This window comes from Anomaloglossus baeobatrachus, chromosome 11, assembly GCF_048569485.1.
Source record: "Anomaloglossus baeobatrachus isolate aAnoBae1 chromosome 11, aAnoBae1.hap1, whole genome shotgun sequence".
In the NCBI taxonomy this organism is placed as follows: Eukaryota; Metazoa; Chordata; class Amphibia; order Anura; family Aromobatidae; genus Anomaloglossus; species Anomaloglossus baeobatrachus.
In genome coordinates, this window is record NC_134363.1 from 21,175,009 (window position 1) to 21,184,308 (window position 9,300).

General features: G+C 43.9%; 1 long non-coding RNA gene across 1 annotated transcript; it reads right to left on the bottom strand.

Annotated features, from left to right (window-relative positions):
- Positions 1 to 871: 871 nt before the first annotated feature.
- Positions 872 to 3,846, bottom strand: LOC142256610 (uncharacterized). Its single transcript, XR_012727549.1, has 3 exons — positions 3,739 to 3,846; positions 1,625 to 1,747; positions 872 to 1,541 (listed from the first exon to the last, which is right to left on the bottom strand). It is a non-coding gene; the product is annotated as an uncharacterized LOC142256610 (long non-coding RNA).
- Positions 3,847 to 9,300: the final 5,454 nt, after the last annotated feature.

The following is a 9,300-nucleotide window of genomic DNA, read 5'->3' on the forward strand; positions in this document are numbered from 1 at the left end:
ATAAAAAATGTGTGTAGTAATAATAATGATAAATGTGTGTTGTTATAATAATAACAATAATAATAATAATTATTAATAATAATAATAATAATAATAAAAAAATGTGTGCATCATTATTATTATTAATAATAATATTAATGTGTGTAATCATTAAATGTTTGTAATAGAAATAATAATAATCATAATAATAAAACTAATTATACAAATATTAAAGGTTTGTTTTTATAATAATTATTAATAATAAATGTGTGTAATAATAATTATAATAATAATAATATTTGTGTGTAATAATAATAATTAATATTATTATTATAAGGAATACAATGAATAATAATATTAATAATAATAGTATTAATAATAATAATATTAATAATAATAATAATAATAATAATAATAATAATAAATAAAATACATTTGTGAAGTAGTAATAATAATAATAATAATCATAATCATAAATGAGTTAAATAATAACAATAATGGAATAATAATAATAATAATAGAAATAAATGTGTGTAATAATGTCACGTGTGTAATAATAATAATAATAATAATAATAATAATAATAATAATAATAATAAAATATGTACAATAAGAATGTTTTAAATAAGAATGTAGGAATGTGTGTAATAATAAAAATAATAATAATAATAATTATTATTATTAGCATCATTCAATAATAATAATTAATAATAATAAATGTGTTTAATAATAAAATGTGTATATTAATAATAAAATTAATAATACTAATTATAAATGTGTGTAGTAATAATAATAATAATAATAATAATAATAATAATAATAAATGCATCGAATAATATTATAAAAAAAGGCTTTATTGTTTAAGAAAAAAAAAGAGATTTACAAACTCCTTATATATATTTTGAACTAACAATAATATTTATATTGTTATTAAGAGACATAATTGAAAATTAATTAAATAGTAAATAATTAATTGCTGACTCAACACACATATTTGTGTATTATGGTCAACACTTTACTGATATAGAGCTCAAACTCCTCTGTGTAAGCTAATAATAACATTTGTTTTTCCTCCAGTCACCACTAGGGGGAGCTCAGGAGTAAACTGTATGCGTTAACCTCCAAAGCTCCCTCTAGTGGTGACTGCAGGCAAAACAAAACGTTATCATTTTTATTGTAATGTTTTTGTTTAGAAATTTTTTTTAAGCCATTAAAATAATTTAATCACCTATCCGAGTTTGATATCACAGATATAAACAAAACCCGGTAAAGTTTAGGAGGTCACATGATGCTTCCCAGCGCTCCACTGATGGGGAGTTTGGTACGAGGAATATTTTTGGACAAAATGTCCCTTTAAATGAGTGACATCTGCCCCAGGTATAAAGTTTGTAGAAGTGGAACTCCCCTTTAAGACACTATGATGCTGGTTGGCGCGGCGTCGGTTGGCGCAGCCTGGGTTCCCGGATATGGAGGCGGCGGGTCGGTTTTGCCCTGTAGTAAGTTTTGTAAGTTGGTGGAAGGTTTGTCCGGTTCCAGAACGGCATGAACCAGACTCACGATACCTGCGGAGGACAAAGATCGGCCATAAGCAGCGTGGCGGGAGGGGGGGGGGGGTCCGAAAGAAAAGGGCATTCATAAAACTTACCAGCGGTGACCACCAGCCCCGTGGCCAGCCAGCCCAGCGGGAGGCCGTACAGGATGTGTCTGCGGTTCGTGGCCAACACGAAGAAGACTGTGGCAGAAACCATCCCGGCAATGCCCAACAGTGCTGGAGGCAGAAAGACGCCCGTCACTACACAGTGCTCATGTTATAGCTGTATACACAGTGCTCATGTTATAGCTGTATATACACAGTGCTCATGTTATAGCTGTATACACAGTGCTCATGTTATAGCTGTATACACACAGTGCTCATGTTATAGCTGTATACACAGTGCTCATGTTATAGCTGTATACACAGTGCTCATGTTATAGCTGTATACACAGTGCTCATGTTATAGCTGTATACACAGTGCTCATGTTATAGCTGTATACACAGAGTGCTCATGTTATAGCTGTATACACAGTGCTCATGTTATAGCTGTATACACAGTGCTCATGTTATAGCTGTATACACAGTGCTCATGTTATAGCTGTATACACAGTGCTCATGTTATAGCTGTATACACAGTGCTCATGTTATAGCTGTATACACAGTGCTCATGTTATAGCTGTATACACAGTGCTCATGTTATAGCTGTATACACAGAGTGCTCATGTTATAGCTGTATACACAGTGCTCATGTTATAGCTGTATACACAGTGCTCATGTTATAGCTGTATACACACAGTGCTCATGTTATAGCTGTATACACACAGTGCTCATGTTATAGCTGTATATACACAGTGCTCATGTTATAGCTGTATACACAGTGCTCATGTTATAGCTGTATACACACAGTGCTCATGTTATAGCTGTATACACAGTGCTCATGTTATAGCTGTATACACAGTGCTCATGTTATAGCTGTATACACAGTGCTCATGTTATAGCTGTATACACAGTGCTCATGTTATAGCTGTATACACACAGTGCTCATGTTATAGCTGTATACACAGTGCTCATGTTATAGCTGTATACACACAGTGCTCATGTTATAGCTGTATACACACAGTGCTCATGTTATAGCTGTATACACACAGTGCTCATGTTATAGCTGTATACACACAGTGCTCATGTTATAGCTGTATACACAGTGCTCATGTTATAGCTGTATACACAGTGCTCATGTTATAGCTGTATACACAGTGCTCATGTTATAGCTGTATACACAGTGCTCATGTTATAGCTGTATACACAGAGTGCTCATGTTATAGCTGTATACACAGTGCTCATGTTATAGCTGTATACACAGTGCTCATGTTATAGCTGTATACACAGTGCTCATGTTATAGCTGTATACACAGTGCTCATGTTATAGCTGTATACACAGTGCTCATGTTATAGCTGTATACACAGTGCTCATGTTATAGCTGTATACACAGAGTGCTCATGTTATAGCTGTATACACAGTGCTCATGTTATAGCTGTATACACAGTGCTCATGTTATAGCTGTATACACACAGTGCTCATGTTATAGCTGTATACACACAGTGCTCATGTTATAGCTGTATATACACAGTGCTCATGTTATAGCTGTATACACAGTGCTCATGTTATAGCTGTATACACACAGTGCTCATGTTATAGCTGTATACACAGTGCTCATGTTATAGCTGTATACACAGTGCTCATGTTATAGCTGTATACACAGTGCTCATGTTATAGCTGTATACACAGTGCTCATGTTATAGCTGTATACACACAGTGCTCATGTTATAGCTGTATACACAGTGCTCATGTTATAGCTGTATACACACAGTGCTCATGTTATAGCTGTATACACACAGTGCTCATGTTATAGCTGTATACACACAGTGCTCATGTTATAGCTGTATACACACAGTGCTCATGTTATAGCTGTATACACAGTGCTCATGTTATAGCTGTATACACAGTGCTCATGTTATAGCTGTATACACAGTGCTCATGTTATAGCTGTATACACAGTGCTCATGTTATAGCTGTATACACACAGTGCTCATGTTATAGCTGTATACACACAGTGCTCATGTTATAGCTGTATACACACAGTGCTCATGTTATAGCTGTATACACACAGTGCTCATGTTATAGCTCTCTCTCTGTATATATCGCCCATATCACTGCTTGTTCTTACCATTGAAGAGACTGGTTTTCCCGATGATCTTCTTGCTGTCCTCTTCTTTTGCCCATAGGGTGAGAATAACGACGCCGCAGGTCAATATGTTAAATATGAGGAAGACAATTAGGAAAATCTTGGCGTGAACTGCGTGAGGAAGCAAAAAGAGACATTATTATGTAAGGACGGCAAGATCAGGGGTGGGACAGCGCTGAGCACTGACTGTGCTACCCCCGAGGGACAGCGCTGAGTGCTGACTGTGCCGCCCCCGAGGGACAGTACTGAGCACTGACTGTGCCACCCCCGAGGGACAGCACTGAGCACAGTCTGTGCCGCCCCCGAGGGACAGCGCTGAGCACTGACTCTGCCGCCCCCGAGAGACAGCGCTGAGTGCTGACTCTGCCACCCCCGAGAGACAGCACTGAGCGCTGACTGTGCCGCCCCTGAGGAACAGCACTGAGTGCTGACTGTGCCGCCCCAGAGGGACAGCGCTGAGCCCTGACTGTACCTCCCCCGAGGGACAGCGCTGAGTGCTGACTGTGCCGCCCCCCGAGAGACAGCACTGAGCGCTGACTGTGCCGCCTCCGAGAGAACATGCTGAACACTGACTGTGCTGCCTCCTGAAAGACAGTAGTGAGCACTGACTGCAGGCTACTTAGGTGCAAAAGTCCTCATTGTGGCCTGTCGCTATCAGGAGAGCCGAGCCGTGGAGCCAAGAGCCAGGCAGAGGAATCAGGCAATGGAGTCAGGAGCCGAGCATCAGAACCAGGAGCCGAGCAGAGGAACTGAGGAAAGGAGCCAGGAGCCGAGCAGATGATACAGGAGCCAAGCACTGTAGCTAGGAGCTGAGTATCAGAAATTGGATCCAAGCAGTAAAAATGCAGGAGACCTGAGAAAGTGACCTGAGAGAGACAGGCAGGATACAAGAGATAGGCAGGATACAAGAGACAGGCAGGATACAAGAGACAGGCAGGATACAAGAGACAGGCAGGATACAAGAGACAGGCAGGATACAAGAGACAGGCAGGATACAAGAAACAGGCAGGATACAAGAGACAGGCAGGATACAGGAGACAGGCAGGATACAAGAGATAGGCAGGATACAAGAGACAGGCAGGATAGAAGAGACAGGCAGGATACAAGAGACAGGCAGGATACAAGAGACAGGCAGGATACAGGAGACAGGCAGGATACAAGAGACAGGCAGGATACAAGAGACAGGCAGGATACAAGAGACAGGCAGGATACAAGAGACAGGCAGGATACAAGAGACAGGCAGGATACAGGAGACAGGCAGGATACAAGAGATAGGCAGGATACAAGAGATAGGCAGGATACAAGAGACAGGCAGGATACAAGAGATAGGCAGGATACAAGAGACAGGCAGGATACAAGAGATAGGCAGGATACAAGAGACAGGCAGGATACAGGAGACAGGCAGGATACAAGAGATAGGCAGGATACAAGAGATAGGCAGGATACAAGAGACAGGCAGGATACAAGAGACAGGCAGGATACAAGAGACAGGCAGGATACAAGAGACAGGCAGGATACAAGAGATAGGCAGGATACAAGACACAGGCAGGATACAAGAGACAGGCAGGATACAGGAGACAGGCAGGATACAAGAGACAGGCAGGATACAGGAGACAGGCAGGATACAAGAAACAGGCAGGATACAAGAGACAGGCAGGATACAGGAGACAGGCAGGATACAAGAGACAGGCAGGATACAAGAGACAGGCAGGATACAAGAGACAGGCAGGATACAAGAGACAGGCAGGATACAAGAAACAGGCAGGATACAAGAGACAGGCAGGATACAGGAGACAGGCAGGAAACAAGAGATAGGCAGGATACAAGAGACAGGCAGGATAGAAGAGACAGGCAGGATACAAGAGACAGGCAGGATACAAGAGACAGGCAGGATACAAGAGACAGGCAGGATACAGGAGACAGGCAGGATACAAGAGACAGGCAGGATACAAGAGACAGGCAGGATACAAGAGACAGGCAGGATACAAGAGACAGGCAGGATACAGGAGACAGGCAGGATACAAGAGATAGGCAGGATACAAGAGATAGGCAGGATACAAGAGACAGGCAGGATACAAGAGACAGGCAGGATACAAGAGATAGGCAGGATACAAGAGACAGGCAGGATACAGGAGACAGGCAGGATACAAGAGATAGGCAGGATACAAGAGATAGGCAGGATACAAGAGACAGGCAGGATACAAGAGACAGGCAGGATACAAGAGACAGGCAGGATACAAGAGACAGGCAGGATACAAGAGACAGGCAGGATACAAGAGATAGGCAGGATACAAGAGACAGGCAGGATACAAGAGACAGGCAGGATACAGGAGACAGGCAGGATACAAGAGACAGGCAGGATACAGGAGACAGGCAGGATACAAGAAACAGGCAGGATACAAGAGACAGGCAGGATACAGGAGACAGGCAGGATACAAGAGACAGGCAGGATACAAGAGACAGGCAGGATACAAGAGACAGGCAGGATACAAGAGACAGGCAGGATACAAGAGACAGGCAGGATAGAAGAAACAGGCAGGATACAGGAGACAGGCAGGATACAAGAGACAGGCAGGATACAGGAGACAGGCAGGATACAAGAAACAGGCAGGATACAGGAGCAGGCAGGATACAAGAGACAGGCAGGATACAGATGACAGGCAGGATACAAGAAACAGGCAGGATACAGGAGACAGGCAGGATACAAGAAACAGGCAGGATACAAGAGATAGGCAGGATACAGGAGACAGGCAGGATACAAGAGACAGGCAGGATACCGGATACAGAAGACAGGCAGGATACAAGAGACAGGCAGGATACAAGAGACAGGCAGGATACAAGAGACAGACAGGATACAGGAGACAGGCAGGATACAGGAGACAGGCAGGATACAAGAGACAGGCAGGATACAGGATACAGGAGACATGCAGGATACAGGAGACAGGCAGGATACAAGAGACAGGCAGGATACAGGATACAGGAGACAGGCAGGATACAAGAGACAGGCAGGATACAAGAGATAGGCAGGATACAAGAGACAGGCAGGATACAAGAGATAGGCAGGATACAGGAGACAGGCAGGATACAAGAGACAGGCAGGATACAGGAGACAGGCAGGATACAAGAGACAGGCAGGATACAAGAGATAGGCAGGATACAAGAGACAGGCAGGATACAAGAGATAGGCAGGATACAAGAGACAGGCAGGATACAAGAGACAGGCAGGATACAAGAGACAGGCAGGATACAAGAGACAGGCAGGATACAGGAGACAGGCAGGATACAAGAGACAGGCAGGATACAAGAGACAGGCAGGATACAAGAGACAGGCAGGATACAGGAGACAGGCAGGATACAAGAGACAGGCAGGATACAAGAGATAGGCAGGATACAAGAGACAGGCAGGATACAAGAGATAGGCAGGATACAAGAGACAGGCAGGATACAAGAGACAGGAAGGATACAAGAGATAGGCAGGATACAGGAGACAAGCAGGATACAAGAGACAGGCAGGATACAAGAGATAGGCAGGATACAGGAGACAGGCAGGATACAAGAGATAGGCAGGATACAAGAGACAGGCAGGATACAAGAGACAGGCAGGATACAAGAGACAGGCAGGATACAAGAAACAGGCAGGATACAAGAGACAGGCAGGATACAAGAGACCGGCAGGATACAAGAGATAGGCAGGATACAAGAGACAGGCAGGATACAAGAGACAGGCAGGATACAAGAAACAGGCAGGATACAAGAGACAGGCAGGATACAAGAGACAGGCAGGATACAAGAGATAGGCAGGATACAGGAGACAGGCAGGATACAAGAGATAGGCAGGATACAAGAGACAGGCAGGATACAAGAGATAGGCAGGATACAAGAGACAGGCAGGATACAAGAGACAGGCAGGATACAAGAGACAGGCAGGATACAGGAGACAGGCAGGATACAACAGACAGGCAGGATACAAGAGATAGGCAGGATACAGGAGACAGGCAGGATACAAGAGATAGGCAGGATACAAGAGACAGGCAGGATACAAGAGACAGGCAGGATACAAGAGACAGGCAGGATACAAGAGATAGGCAGGATACAGGAGACAGGCAGGATACAAGAGATAGGCAGGATACAAGAGACAGGCAGGATACAAGAGACAGGCAGGATACAAGAGACAGGCAGGATACAAGAAACAGGCAGGATACAAGAGACAGGCAGGATACAAGAGACAGGCAGGATACAAGAGATAGGCAGGATACAAGAGACAGGCAGGATACAAGAAACAGGCAGGATACAAGAGACAGGCAGGATACAAGAGATAGGCAGGATACAAGAGACAGGCAGGATACAAGAGACAGGCAGGATACAAGAAACAGGCAGGATACAAGAGACAGGCAGGATACAAGAGATAGGCAGGATACAAGAGACAGGCAGGATACAAGAAACCGGCAGGATACAAGAGATAGGCAGGATACAAGAGACAGGCAGGATACAAGAGACAGGCAGGACACAAGAAACAGGCAGGATACAAGAGACAGGCAGGATACAGGAGACAGGCAGGATACAAGAGACAGGCAGGATACAAGAGATAGGCAGGATACAGGAGACAGGCAGGGTACAGGAGACAGGCAGGATACAGGAGACAGGCAGGATACAAGAGATAGGCAGGATACAGGAGACAGGCAGGATACAGGAGACAGGCAGGATACAAGAGACAGGCAGGATACAAGAGACAGTCAGGATACAAGAGACAGGCAGGATACAAGAGACAGGCAGGATACAGGAGACAGGCAGGATACAAGAGACAGGCAGGATACAAGAGACAGGCAGGATACAAGAGACCGGCAGGATACAGGAGATAGGCAGGATACAAGAGACAGGCAGGATACAAGAAACAGGCAGGATACAGGAGACAGGCAGGATACAAGAGACAGGCAGGATACAAGAGACCGGCAGGATACAAGAGACAGGCAGGATACAAGAAACAGGCAGGATACAAGAGACAGGCAGGATACAAGAAACAGGCAGGATACAAGAGATAGGCAGGATACAAGAGACAGGCAGGATACAAGAGACAGGCAGGATACAAGAGACAGGCAGGATACAAGAGATAGGCAGGATACAAGAGACAGGCAGGATACAAGAGATAGGCAGGATACAGGAGAGAGGCAGGATACAAGAGACAGGCAGGATACAAGAGATAGGCAGGATACAAGAGATAGGCAGGATACAAGAGACAGGCAGGATACAAGAGATAGGCAGGATACAAGAGATAGGCAGGATACAAGAGATAGGCAGGATACAAGAAACAGGCAGGATACAAGAGACAGGCAGGATACAAGAGACAGGCAGGATACAAGAGATAGGCAGGATACAAGAGACAGGCAGGATACAAGAGATAGGCAGGATACAGGAGACAGGCAGGATACAAGAGATAGGCAGGATACAAGAGATAGGCAGGATACAAGAGACAGGCAGGATACAAGAGATAGGCAGGATAGAAGAGATAGGCAGGATACAAGAGATAGGCAGGATACAAGAGACAGG